Raw genomic sequence first — 14,074 nt, forward strand, 5'->3', positions numbered from 1 at the left:
GAAAATCTTTTTATGAGGAACAAGATGAATAAAAAAAGAAAAATAGTGAAATGATGTGGTTGGGACAAAGTGCCAAGTTGCAACAAATGATGAGTAATGTTTTTTTAGTTTGAACCCTTTCGACATATGGATCAATATGTTATGACACCATTCATCCCCAACCTCAGAGAGCTGTAGTGTAAAACAGTAAAGTGAGATGACTTCAGTAGGTGTGGGGAGAGGAAAGACAAATCAAAGTGACAAAGGGCTAAATCTCAGTGGATCATGGTAACAAGGCCACTTTGCCACATACAATACTCCATCACATATTTATGTCATCTACAAAGAATTTTACTACTGCTCAATGGGAATTGAGCTCTAAAAAGGCCCGCATGACTTGTCCCTCTTAGGAGTTGCACCGACGATACATGCCCTTGGGGGATATGGGCCTTTACTATGGGTCAACAATTGGGCGATGGGCACGTGCATCACTTCTAGCCTAGATTTTAACTTAGAGGCATTCAATCGTAATCCAGTGCATGATAGCTTCTTACTAGTAGCATTTCAACCATGCATGATGACCAATTGTGTGAATCAATAGTTCCTCTCGTACTAGGTTCAATTACTACTGTAATGCTACCATCTAACCTATCTCACAATGGTCTAAACCCAACTCACATTCTCTATTGGTGGGTGAACAATCCAACACTTGGTAAATTTTGCTTCACAATGATAAGAAGAGCCGACATCAAAAGATTAAAAAGCAACATCTCTATGAATGCTTGGCTACCATAAGCCAGTTATCCCTATGGTAACTTTTCTGACACCTCTAGCTTCAAATTTTGAAGGTCTAAAGGATTGATAGGCCACTATTTTATGGTTCATATTTGTATTGGAAATCAGAATCAAACAAATGTTAACCTTTTTGTTCCACATGAGATTTCTATTCTCATTAAGCTCATCTTAGGACACCATGTTATCTTTAAATAGATGTACCATCTTAGCCAAACTCTCTACTTGACAATATCTTCTATTTGGATCTATCAACCAAGGCTGGCCTTAGGTCCAAAAGAAAGGGTTGTGGCCCACCTTCGATTCACAAAATAAGTAAAATAATATTAAAAGTAGTGGTATTTCAATTTCGCTAGAGGGTGCCCATTTATCCTACACATTTTTAGTCATTTCACAAAGTTAGACTAGAGTCAAGCTCAACAGGGTCTTCTTTCCCTGTTGATTTTGCCAAGCCCTTCCTTTGGCTATGATTTCGCTAGATAGTAGATAGGGATAGTGGGAATCTTGTTAATCCATTTATACGTGTCACTAATTAGATGACGAGGTGTTTGGCTACCTTAAGAAAGTCATAGCTACTCCTATCATTTACCTGTGCTTAATTAAATTTCTTCACTTTGACATTTAGAGCACTGGGCAAAAATCACATTACGCGAGCATCCACAGAGACCATCACAATGCTATTTTAATTAAACAATCAAATTCCCATTGTTTGTACCAATTTTGAGTCAATTGTTCATAACTTGAGGAAGGCCTCTGAGAGAGCCATTCCTAGTTCATCCTTCGACTGGCATGTAATGACCCACTTTCACCAGGGGAGTAGCTTTAGTAGTGCATCGGTAACCAATTGGTTTAGGACGGTATCCCCATGCCTAGCTCTCAAAGTGAATTCTTTTTTTGAGGTTACGAACCCATATTGAAAACTTCCCTTATCTATATTGTTCCAATGACTAAAGGTTATTCACTTTAGAGATCTGATGTAGTTATAAGTATGACCAAGCATAGATGACACTCGATCATTCTGATTTCAAGGGCTTGTACAGTGTTTGGTGTTGGACCCTACCTTCGACTACGCTTAGTGGATTTTAACTTCATGACCATTGTCCTGCTTTCTTAATCGACCAATGCCTTTTGTGGGTTTTAGGTTAGCACATAGTTGGGCATCATAACCTAGCTTTTGGGTCATCTTGCATCACTAATTCTACTTACCAAAAATGGCCCCTTTGAGCTCTTGAATCTGTGGCATGGCTCAATAAAGCAACCGTGCCATCCTAACTATTTAAAATTTGAGAAAAGGTTAAGGGCATTGCACCCTTGATGCCTATAATCATTGGCTTTACCCAATAAAACTTGCTAAGGGCTTTAGCTATCATAAGGGAAACTTTGGAGGGAACCAGCTACTAGACGGTCCAATTAGCCTTTCGCCCTTATACCTAGTCAGATGAATGATTTATGTGTTAATATCACTATGGGCCTCAATTAGAGTGTTCTCTAGCTTTGCTTTGCTCTGGCATAGTTCACCATATTTTAGGTCTTAACGGCATGCTCACATTCAAACCCTTCTCAAAAGATTAAGCTTAGTAGGTAGTGCACCCATAAGGGATCTCGCCAATTAGCTTCCTTATGTCTTACAAGTTTTTTAGCCCATTAACTAACACATATACTAGACTTCTTAGTTTGTGTTTCAAAACAAGCTAAATGGGGAGTTCGTAGGTTGATGCCGAAAGCACATTGATGCCAAGGCATTTTGAGATAGCATGTGCTGTATCCCATGATCATGGTAATGACATCTCCATGAGCATATCGATAGCTTGGGCTTGGGCCATTGTCGTGACCCATATCAGTCCACCCTCTGAGCTAATTGGTGGATCAGCTCTTACCATTCCATATATGACTAGGTTGTATCACTAGCCCCCATCTTCTTCCTTCTTGACAAGTTCAAGCACTTTTTAACTCTCTTTTCAAAGTCCTTTTCATATTTCCCTTGCAGTACTTGTTCACTATTAATTTATCATCTATATTTGGCCCTAGATGGAATTTAGTGCCGAATGGGGGCTACATTCCCAAACAACCTAACAAGCATATGGTGCTTCATGGTGCAATAATGTCCAAGTATAATGGGGCTCTCACCTCTCTATTACCTTTTTCCAAGGAACTTGGCCCTAATTTGTTGCTGATGATGCTTCTCTAAGCTATAATTCAGATGTTAGAGGCACTTGATTTTCAAGCTGGGCTATTCTCGATTCGCTCACCATTAGTTGGGGAATCCTAGTAAGTTTCTTTTGCTCTACTTATTGATATGCTTAAACTCATAAGGTAATCTCATCTAACATAGGGTCATGATGTAAGCACCGACTGAGCGATGCAGGGGGTCTAATAGGGTTTCGATCAATAATGAATGCACGTCACTGGAGATGAGGCATGCTTGAAACTTTACCACCAACGGTCACAATGCTATTATTGTTAAGGACTCACTTTTAGGCCAACCATAACTGATAAGATCATGGGAGGCCATCTTTTGCCTTTTCACTCAAAGCTCGATGGGTGAAGGGCTGGAGGGGTTGGTAGTGCATAACACCTAGGCAAACGTGCCCTTGGCTTAATGGCTTGGGGTACAACTTGCATTCAAAGACTCAATGGTTATCAAGATTTTGCAATTCACACCAAGTATCACATTTTGGTATGTTCTTTTTTGATGCGAGAGCTAAGATATCCATTGCTGAGAGTCATTTTGGTTTTTCACAATCAAATGAGTCATGATGCCACTCATGCATGCATTCAGAATGGGATGGTGATAGCATACGCACTTTTTTTCATTTCAGTTCCTTGGCACAATTCGCACTGAGGGTTTGTGATTCAATTGTGAGCAGCAATGCCGATCATTTTGCACAGTTAAGAGATAGAATAAAGCAACCATCATGCTTGCCCAAGGCCAAAGGGGCTTGGGGCTTGGGGCTTGGGGTATGAAGGCACCCTTGCCCCCTTATTTTTTCTTTAACATGTTTGTGGGTCATTCATTGAGCAAGTTTCGACAATGATCTTTCCTCAGGTTCACCTATGAAAACCTTGTTACTACTTCTCTTTCCTCTAAATGATAAGGTTTAATGGACTTCTCATGACATCACATGCAGCAAACCACCTATATTGCTATGATCTAAATACCTCACCAGACTATTCAATCCGTAGGAATGATGAGCAATGTGTATAAAGGGTAGGGATGTAGTCAACATGAGTTGATGACTCATGCTTACTAGGAATTCCTTATTGAAAACCAACAATTACAATGATCTATCCCTATCATGATGTTATTTCAAAGATTACCTAGGCCTATCGACCAAGGCTATAGACTCATTGAAAACATTAGTGTAGTGCGTGTACAGCCTAAAACATCTAAAGGCATCATAGACCTGTTATTGCCTTAAACTTTCTTAACCTAAGTAATCGTAGTCTATCTAAGAGGGTAGTCGTAGTCTCTCTAATATAGCTAGTTAGCATGCTAAAGTCTCATTTTTTAATGAAATTAACTAAGACAAATCATTTCACCAACTAAGAATAGCCATGCTACACCACCTATAGAATCAAGAAAGAGCTCTTAATTTATCAATCCTTACTATATCTAGACCCGATAAGTTTCCCTATGTTGGTCAAATTAAGCCATAGGCTTCACTCCTGGTAGTTTTCTTTTGTCAATTCCTTTAAGTTTTAGCCTTGCGACCATACTTCCCTAGAACCTAAAGACTTTGATTTCTCAAAAGGTGCTGATGAAGTCCTAAAAGTAACATCTATCGATCCTTGGTTGGCATCATTTATGGTTGAGACTAAGATTGTATCTGATCATCTTCAAGTCCCCCACTTTCATTCTTGATTAATGAAAACATCTTAGGCAAATGCTTTGTAGTTGTTTGTCTTTCATAAATCTAAGAATTTCACCTTTGACTATGAAATACGAATGACCATGACTGTCTGTGTTAATCATTACTTTGATCCTAAAGGCCAACATAATAGGATCAAAATCTTTTAATGTTATCCCATGCTAATGTATAAAAGCATAGACCTACTTTGAGCACTTTAATTTCATCAAAGTAATAGTGTTAAAGGAACAACCCAGGTAGTTAAGGCTAGAGTGTAGCGTTGGCAATAAGGATAAGTATATTGATGCTCACTATGAAGTAGATCAAAAGATCCAACCCTAGTTCCAACTATGAGCTTTTTAACTGTAACAACTTAAATATACACTATTAGAGCTAGAATTAGCATGGTTGCTAGCACCAGACTTGCCTTTCAATGGGTTTTTATTAAGGGATTTAGATTGTACTCATTCTAATTACCAAACTCATAAAGTTTGGTATTGTTATTTATTGCCTCTACCTACTTGTGTCAAGATTAGGTAATTTGCACACCTATTGCATTCCTTGGATGTGGTAGCCATTTTTCATGCTCCTTTTTAGAATTGAACCCTAATTCTCCTTCACTTGTCATCACCATCATAGGCCATTATCCTACCATTAAAATTTGATAAAGTAGAAATTTGAATGATGCATTGCTGGCACAAAGGACATGCGATCCATCAAGTTATCATGAATCATTAGAGCAATAAGCAAAGCCCATGTTGATTGTTTATCTAATAAATGCATCGCTTCCATAAGTTAGGGTCTGTTGCATGTATTAGCTCTAGAATTACTATGGTTATCCAAGTAGTAGATACCATCAAACAAACTATAATTGATTTAATGATCCATTCATAGTTTTGCAATCTGAATTAGTTCATACTTACATAAGCATGGCTTAATCTTTGAGACAAGCATATGATTACTGGCAGAATCAACCAGTAGCATTCTTTTAGGATGTTGGCATTGCATGGACCTCAATGCACCAACTAAATGGTAGAAAGAGCCAACACAGAGCACAAGCATCATGCATGTTGAGGACGTAAAATGCATAGCATCAAACAAGCAAAATCCAAGAGCCTATGCCTACAAAATGTTATGTATGTAAGAGTATGATCGAACAATAGTGCACCAATATGACTACAAAAGTTTAGGTGGCACACTTAGAACATGAGGCACGATTGAGGTCCCACCCATAGCCCTTAAGGACACGAGATGGATGAAGGATGGCAAGACATCTAGTTTCATTGATTTATGTATGTAGCATAGGATCCTGATTGCACCCCCAAGGTTTAATGACCACATGAGGGGGAGATTAAAAAGAATGATGGGTCAACAATTTGATGCATCAAGCATAAAGCTTGCCAACATGCACAACTATAACACCACTTATATGCCCATTGTGTACAAGTGGCAGCATCCACGCACATTAGTCAACAGCCCACCCAATCAATTACTCGATGAGCAAGCAAAGGACACAACATATGAGGCCACACCACAACCACTTGGCATGGAAAAAACATAAGCAAAGGCCACTAGACTACCTCTACCATCCAATAGGTACCAATGGCACACACCACCAATGCCTCATCTAGCCAAAACCGCATATGCAAACTCTACTATCACCACCGTAAATGGATGTTGCTTGATTTAGGAACTTGTTCCTAGGGTCTTGGGTAGCATCGACTGTATGCATGGGCTTAGCCTGGCCAAGTCATTTTTATGGTCAATATGAAGGGACCAAGAAACTGCCAAATAGCTAAAAAAGTTGGCCAGACCAAGCCTGTAAGCATAACTTTTGCTTGTGCCATAGGATTTGGTCTTAAACCTTGCAACCGTGCAATTTTAGGTCAACCTTTAACCAGGTTGAGTAAGTGTACCACTCACCAAGGACTAGTTAGACCTTAGAGACAATTAAACACTATATCATACTAAGAAGGCACTAGTAAAAGAATACGAGATCCTTTATACTGCTAGAACAATGTGGCTTATGTACAAATATGCTTGAATAGCTTTGTAGGTTCACAAGTTCACTAGCTCATGAGTTGGTCCAATTGGGAAGGGTGCACCCCTATTTATACTTGAGCCCTCATGGCCTAAGTGGTCACCAAGGAGCCAAGTGTGTGGCTCTCATTTACATTCTAGAGGGTTCGAAGGCCCTCAAACACATACAAGGTTGGTTAGGGAGATTCTAGAAAGGAGCTAGTTCTAAACACTTTATAGTGTACCAGGTCTAGAAGGTTTCAGGCTCTCTCGTAGAGTGCTTGTGCCCTTAGCCTTCCAAAAGCTTCCCTACTTGGGTGTTATAGTACCCATGCCCATTTTTATATCTAGCTCTTCTAGAAGGTTCTATGCCTACACGTCTAGCCTATGTCCAGGTTTATCTAGAGCCTGTACACATACAATGCCTATACCACCTTTCAAGGGCTTTCTAGAAGCTTCTCCTGAATAGGCTTTAGGCTTAATATTAGGTAACTCTCATAGCTTAGTGCTTTAATGAAGGTATGGCCTCCGTACACTGGCATTTAGACCTTGACCTCGATGATGCTCATACAACTTGTGACATTCCCCTTACCTATTCCATTAATGCCTCATTGTGTCTTTTTCATGGAACTTGTCAATCTATTCTTGGAACTGTCGTAATACCTCAGCTGGCTCCTAGTGTAACTCACCATCGGGCTAGCCTTTCCATTGTACCAAGTACTCATGCCTAGGCATTTACCTTTTTCATACCACATGGTTGGCAAAAATGCATTCAACCTCTCGATCATAAAAGGCCTTAATGTCCACTAGTGCACTTTTCGATTGGCCTCGAGAGCAATCATCCAAGTTTTAATGATAGGGTTTGAGCATACTTACATGAAAGATTGGATGTACCTTGGGAAAAGCTTAAGCTTGTATATAGCCTTGCCTACTCACTTTAGAACTTTGAAATGACCTTCATACCTGCAAGTAAGCCCTTTGTGCATCACTGGATACCATAGCACCAAGTGTAGCTTGACTAGTACCAAGTCCCCTACTTGATACTACATGTCTCGCGACTTTCAATCACCCACTTATTCAATTGCTTCACTGTCTTGTGTAGACATACTTGGGCTAGATCAACATGTTCTTACAATGCCTTGGTAAATTTGTTAGTTGCTTGGTTCAGTCCCACGTACCCTAAGGTAATAGCACTAGGTGTGCATTGCTGCTGCCTAATCATAATCTCAAAAGGGCTTTGATTTGTAGCCTAAACCTCACTGAAGATTGAATGAGAACTGAGCTACATCCAATAGCTTAGGCTAGTCTCATTAGAGGCACTAACATAGTGTTAAAGGTACACCTCTAATAAAGCATTCACCCTCTCAGTCTGCTTATACATCAAAAGATGCACAATGGTGGAAAACCTCAAGTCTGACTCCTGACACCAAGAGCTTGAACAGTTCACTCCATAACTTGCTCGTAAATCAACTGTCTTGATAATTGATGATGGATTAAGGAACACCCTAGTATATGACCATGTTCTTAAGGAGTAATTGGGCTACTTCTTGTATTGGGCATTCTTTAGTTGCTGGAATAAAGGTTCCATGCTTGAAGAATCGGTCCAACATTATAAAGATGCTACCATACCTATCCACCTTAGGTAGTCCAATAATGAAATCTATCGAGACACTCTCTTATGCGTGTTTGGGAACTAGCAGTGGTTCTAAGAAGGTGGTTAGGGACTTTTGCTCTATCTTGTCATGTTGGCACATAAGATAAGTTCTGACATAAGCCTCCACATCATCCCTTATCCTAGGCTAATAGTATTAATCTTCAATAAAGGCTAAAATGAAATGCACACCTAGATGGCCTACCTATCTCAAGTCATGACACTTTTTCATTACTTCCTTTCATAGCTTGCAAAACTATGGGATAAAGAGTTAGTTTCCCCTGGTGTAGAAGGATCTTGCCAATCAACTTCCACCTTATGGGCTTTTTATCCCATTGACTTGCACACATGTCAAATTCCTTGATTCGTGTTTGAAGATAGGTTGGATGTGGAGCCTATAGGCTAATGCTAGGAGCATATCAATGTCGAGGCACACTGAGATAATGTATACATCATTCCATAATTATGGCAATGACATCTTTGTGGGCATATCAAAAGCCCAAGCTTAGGCCACTACCCGACTAGCGTCGGTCCATGCCTTAAGCTGATTAGTGAACTGGCTCTCACCATTCCATATCTGATTAAGGCACATCATTAGCCCCCATCTACTTCCCTTTTAACAATTTCAAGCACTCTTTCACTCTCTTTTCAAAGTCTTTCCCATTTTTCCCTTACGGTACTTGTTCACTATTGGTCTCGCCTGTACTCAGGCTTGGATGAAATTTACTGCTCGATTGGGGCTACATTCCTAAACAGCCCAACTCACAGATAGTGCCACTTGGTGCAACAGTGTCTAGGCACAACAGAGCTCTCACCTTTTCTAACACCCTTTTCTAAAGGACTTAAGCCTGGTCCACTGTTGAAAACACTTCTCCAAACTACAATTCGAATGCCGAGGGTGCACAATTCTCAAGCTGGGTTATTCCTAATTCACTCATTGTGACTAGGGGAATCTTGGTAAGTTTCTTTTCCTTTGCTTATTGGTACGCTTAAACTCAATGGGTAATCCTAACTGACTGGGGTCACAATACGAGTATTGATTGAGTGATGCAAGGGGCTGATAGGGTGTGGATGGACAACGAGCATGCATCACCAAAGATGAGGCATGTTAGAAGCCTTACCACTGATAATCATGGTGCTATTGTTGCCATGGACTCACTATTGGGCAAACCATGATCGTTGAGATCACATGTGGCCATTTTTTGCCCCTTCACTTAAAGCCTAATGGGTGAGGGGTTAGAGCGGGTGATGGTGCAAACGTGCCCTTAGCCTAATGGCTATGGGCACAACTTGCATTCTAAGACTTCATGGTTCACAAGATTCTTCAATTCACACAAAGTATCACATTTTGCTACATTATTCATCGATGCGAGAATTGGGATATCCATTGCCAAGAGTTGTTTAGGTTTTTCATGACAAAATGAGTCATGATGTCGCTTGCATATGCACTGTGAACAAGATGGCAATAGCACGCATGTTTTTTTTCATTTTGGTTCCTTGGCATAGTTTGTGCTAGGGGTTCATTATTCAACTACAGACTGTGATATCGATTGTTTTACCCTCTCGACAAGTAAAAAGTTGCAATATTGTCACACCCACCTAAGGTCAAAATGGGCTCAGGGCACAAGGGCACCCTCACCTGCTTGGTTTTGTGTTAATGCATTCCCAAGTCATTCATTAAGCGAGTTTTGACAATGATCCTTTTGTAGGTTCACCTATAGCAACCTTGTTATGACTTCTCCTTCCACTAAATGATTAGATTCAGTGGATTTCTCACAACATCATGGGCAGTGAACTGTCCACATCACCATGATCCAAGCACTTCATTGGATCATTCAATTGGTAAGAGTGATGGGTGGTGTGTACAAATGGTAGAGACATACTCAACATGAGTCGATGACTTGCACTTAGTAGGAATTCCGCATTGAAGACCAATAATTGTAATGATCTATCCCCATCATGATGAAATTTCAAAGATTACTCGAGCCTATCAGCTAAGGCTATAAACTTGTTGAATACATCAGTGTAACACATGTGTAGCTCAGAACATCTTAGGGTATCACAAACCTATTATTACCTCAAATTTCCTTGGCTAAAGCAACCATAGTCTCTCTAAGAAGCTAGCCATGAATGATCACCTTCACATAGCTTGTTAGTAGGTTGAGGTATCGTTCGTTAACAAAATTAACTAGACAAATCACTCTACCAACTAAGAGTAACGATGCATCATCATCCATAGAATCAAGAAAGAGCTCTCAGTCTGTCAATCTTTACTATGTCTAGTCCTAGTAAGTTTCTTCAATTTACTTTGAGCACTCTGATTTCTTCAAAGTAGTTAAGGCCAAATGCGCATGTTGACAATAGGGATGAGTTGATTAGTGCTCATTATGAGGCAGACCAGATGACCTAACCCTATTTCTAACTACGAGCTTTTTAATTACAACAACTTAAACATGTACTATTAGAGCTAAAATTACCATGGCTATTTGCACTAGACTTGCCCTTCGATGGATCCTCGTTAAGGGATTTAGATTGTACTCAATCCAATTACCAAACTAATAGAGCCTAGTTTTGTTATTTATTGTCACTACCTCCCTGTGTCAGGATTGGGTAATTTGAGTGCCTGCTACCTTCCTTGGATGTGGTAGCCATTTTTCAAGCTTCTTCTTCGAAATCAAACTCTAATTCTCCATCACACATTACCACCATAGTAAGCCATTATCCTACCATCGAAAGTTAATAGGGCAAAATTTTGAATGATGTGTCACTGGCATAAATGTTATGCAATTCGTTGAGTTATCATGAATCATTAGAGCAACTGGCAAAGCTTGTGTTGACCTTTTATCTAATAAATGCATCATTTCAAAAAGTTGGCATTTGTTGCACATGTTAGTTCTACAATTGCTATGGTTATCTGAGTAGTGTATACCATAAAACAAACTATAACTAATTTAAGGAACCATTCGCAGTTTCATAGTTTGAATTAGTTCGTACTTACACATGCATGGCTTAATCTTTGAGACAAGCATATTACTATTGGTAGGATCAACTAGGTGGTATTCCTTCAAGATGTTAGCATCGCATAGGCCTCAATGTGTTGACTGAGCAACAGAGAGTTCCATTGTAGAGCACACGCATTATATGTGTCAAGCATGTAAAATGCATAGCATTGGATAGACCAGGGATGAGAGCCCATGCCCACAAAATGTTCCACTTTTGAGAGCACGATCAAACACCAGTGCACCAATGTAGCCACGGAGGTTTAGGTGGCACATATGGGACATAGGGCAGATTAAAGTCCAACCCATAGCCCTTAAGGACACAAGACAGATGAGGGATGGTGAGACATCTGATTTTCATCATTCAAGAGGATGACGGGTCAAAAAGTTCAATGCATCGAGCATAGAGCCTACCAACATGCACAACCATAGCATTACTCATATGCTCATTAAATATAAGTGGTAGTGTCCACACATACTGATCCATAACCTAACTAATTAATTACTTGACGAGTGAGAATAGGAAATGATGTACATGGCCACACCACAACCACTTGGTGTGGGCACGAGATGGCCTTGGCATCTTATAGGCAATAATGGCATAACACTACCAATGCTTGGTTTAGCTAGGACCATACAAGCAAACTTCGCTCTCATAACCACAAGGGAACGTTGCCCAATTCAGGGACTTGTTTCTAGGGCTTGGGTAGCATCAGTTGTATGCATAGGCTTGGTGTCACAAGGCATGCATTCCTTATACCAAAACTACACATCCATGCAGCATCAAGACTACTCTTAGTCAAGGTCACCCTTTCTCAAGTCCATTTCTCCATGGATAGATCATTACTGCCCTTCAAGTTGCATACTTGTGAGCTTCTCCTAGCTGAAACCATGTAGGGTTACACATAACATTCCCAACTCAATAGGGAGGAACCTAACTCCCATCATCTCATTAGCCTATAATTCTTAGGGTGGCCTCGAGTACCTATCTCTACCTATAGGCATCAAGGTTTTGAGCACTGACCCACCATGCTCATAAGGGTGCATAGTCTTAATTCTCACAATATTATCTCATTCTAGTAAGATGAGAACCTAACACTATGCCTATTCACATCTTACACAAGCTTTCATGCCTAAATCCTGAAGGCATTACTCAAATGCTAGTTAGTAGCTAGCCTGGAGCCACACTAGGCTCATCTCGACCCACAAAACTCATATCTCAGGGCCTCAGCCCTTAGCCTCATTCTAGTCTACCACCATGCATGATGGAAACTTGACATTATGCATATGCTACCTTGGGGAACTTGGGTATGCTACACCAGGTATAGCATAACTCTACCAATTGGCCACAAGGATCTTGTTAGATGCCTACCAATTAGCCTGCTAATCCCTTAGGCTCGATGGTACCCTTCCTATGCAAGCACTATCTCACGATCCTTCTCACTCAAAGAGGGAAAACAAAGGGCATAACGAATGCTAGCATCTGACCCTATGATTTTACGCAAAGTCATGATACAAGGCTTGTCAGCCCTAACCATCCCTTGGTTTACCATTACCCTAGGAGACATTGTGTTACACTTGTGACTTGATGATGCCCACCCATCTAGACACCACATCTACCTAAGAGTAGCTCATTTTAGACTAGCTAGGCCCTCACCTACCTTCTAGCCAAGGGAGTGGTGAAAAGCTAATAGTAGTCATCCCCCTATAAAGAACATAGGAGATTTTCCAACCATCTTACCAGGAACTATAAGACTATTTGAAATGGAAACCCTTTTCTCCCCAGCCATCTTAAAACCTTATTCAGCCAAACTCAAGGCCTAGTGACCTTTCTCTTGGTCACCATAATTCCAGCATTCCATTCGTTGCTCCACCAACCCACTCAAGTATGCATGCACATGTCTTTGATGGATAGCACTTAATTGGCTATTAGGTTCTAAGGCACCCATACACTGGCCCACACTTTTTTGCCTATCCTGGGACTAGGGCACACACTACATGCACACTTCATAAGCAACACGTTCCCATGCTTATATTGCATGCACACTACTTTAGGACCACTTATCTAGGACACAAGGTCTCGACCCTTGCTCTGCTCAGGGTTAGTCATGGCAAGACCAAGGCACACCAGGGCCTGACCATGACACTCTTCCCCACTTACTATGTCAATGCCCTTATCAATGCCAAGACCACACCCAACCCCTTTGCTACACACAGTTGATAATTTCCCATATATCTTTCACTTTTGCCCTTAAGGATTGGGTTGAGATCCTATCACATGAGGCATTACCCATAGTACTCATTCATTACCAATGTAGATGGGTCTCTTCCTAGCTTTACTGCACCTCTATGTTATTTCCAAATTTCACCACCAGACTCTATCTCTATTACTCAATATGTGCCATTGCATGGCTTTACCCATGATCACATCATGTTATGACCTCGAGGCACCCTTGTCGATCATGACCCTTAATAAAATGAATGACCATCTACTTTACCACACAATTGTGTGCCCTGCTAGATGTGACCCATCACACCACCATACCCTTATAGCACTGACTCTTTGATGCACCCCTCTGGACATGGTGATTAGGTTAATAGGACTCATATAGTACCACCCATGATAGACCTTAAGATGGTGGCATTCAAACACTTTGATCATCTCATAAGTTGGGTCTTTTCGACCCTTTCAAGGTCAGCTCTTTAGGTGTGGCCCTCTGGCCAGCCTTTATGGTAGCACCTTAATGCATGCTATCTCGATTTAAATGCATGCTTAAATATCTTGT

General features: G+C 40.6%; 2 non-coding genes and 3 pseudogenes across 2 annotated transcripts; all 5 read right to left on the bottom strand.

Moving 5' to 3' along the window:
- Positions 1 to 226: 226 nt before the first annotated feature.
- On the bottom strand, positions 227 to 3,108 carry LOC149516822 (25S ribosomal RNA; annotated as a pseudogene).
- A 232-nt stretch (positions 3,109 to 3,340) lies between these two features.
- On the bottom strand, positions 3,341 to 3,496 carry LOC149516823 (5.8S ribosomal RNA). The gene has a single exon (XR_016345422.1). It is a non-coding gene; the product is annotated as a 5.8S ribosomal RNA (ribosomal RNA).
- A 304-nt stretch (positions 3,497 to 3,800) lies between these two features.
- Positions 3,801 to 5,600, bottom strand: LOC149516824 (18S ribosomal RNA; annotated as a pseudogene).
- Positions 5,601 to 9,532: 3,932 nt separating this feature from the next.
- Positions 9,533 to 9,688, bottom strand: LOC149516825 (5.8S ribosomal RNA). The gene has a single exon (XR_016345426.1). It is a non-coding gene; the product is annotated as a 5.8S ribosomal RNA (ribosomal RNA).
- Positions 9,689 to 9,981: 293 nt separating this feature from the next.
- Positions 9,982 to 11,345, bottom strand: LOC149516826 (18S ribosomal RNA; annotated as a pseudogene).
- Between the last annotated feature and the right edge of the window lie 2,729 nt (positions 11,346 to 14,074).

Source organism: Durio zibethinus, chromosome 9 (genome assembly GCF_047325235.1).
Source record: "Durio zibethinus cultivar Kanyao isolate XHJ-2024 chromosome 9, ASM4732523v1, whole genome shotgun sequence".
NCBI lineage: Eukaryota > Viridiplantae > Streptophyta > Magnoliopsida > Malvales > Malvaceae > Durio > Durio zibethinus.